The sequence below is a fragment of the Sceloporus undulatus genome, chromosome 2, assembly GCF_019175285.1.
Source record: "Sceloporus undulatus isolate JIND9_A2432 ecotype Alabama chromosome 2, SceUnd_v1.1, whole genome shotgun sequence".
Classification (NCBI taxonomy): domain Eukaryota; kingdom Metazoa; phylum Chordata; class Lepidosauria; order Squamata; family Phrynosomatidae; genus Sceloporus; species Sceloporus undulatus.
In genome coordinates, this window is record NC_056523.1 from 2,694,834 (window position 1) to 2,695,087 (window position 254).

The following is a 254-nucleotide window of genomic DNA, read 5'->3' on the forward strand; positions in this document are numbered from 1 at the left end:
AAGCTATGGAATGACCTGCTGAAGGAGATCCACAACATTTCTACTCTTACAGCCTTTAAGAAGGCTGTTAAGACAGATCTCTTCCGGCAGGCCTTCCCTACCTAGTTCCTCTCCCCATTTACTTAACCTTACGTCACTCTTTCCACCAATTCTTCTCTTAAATTAATGTGAAGAATTAAATTAAAATTAATGAAATTATATTCTTGCCTCAAGAAGAAGAGCCCGCCCTCTGTCACAAATGTCATCATCAGACC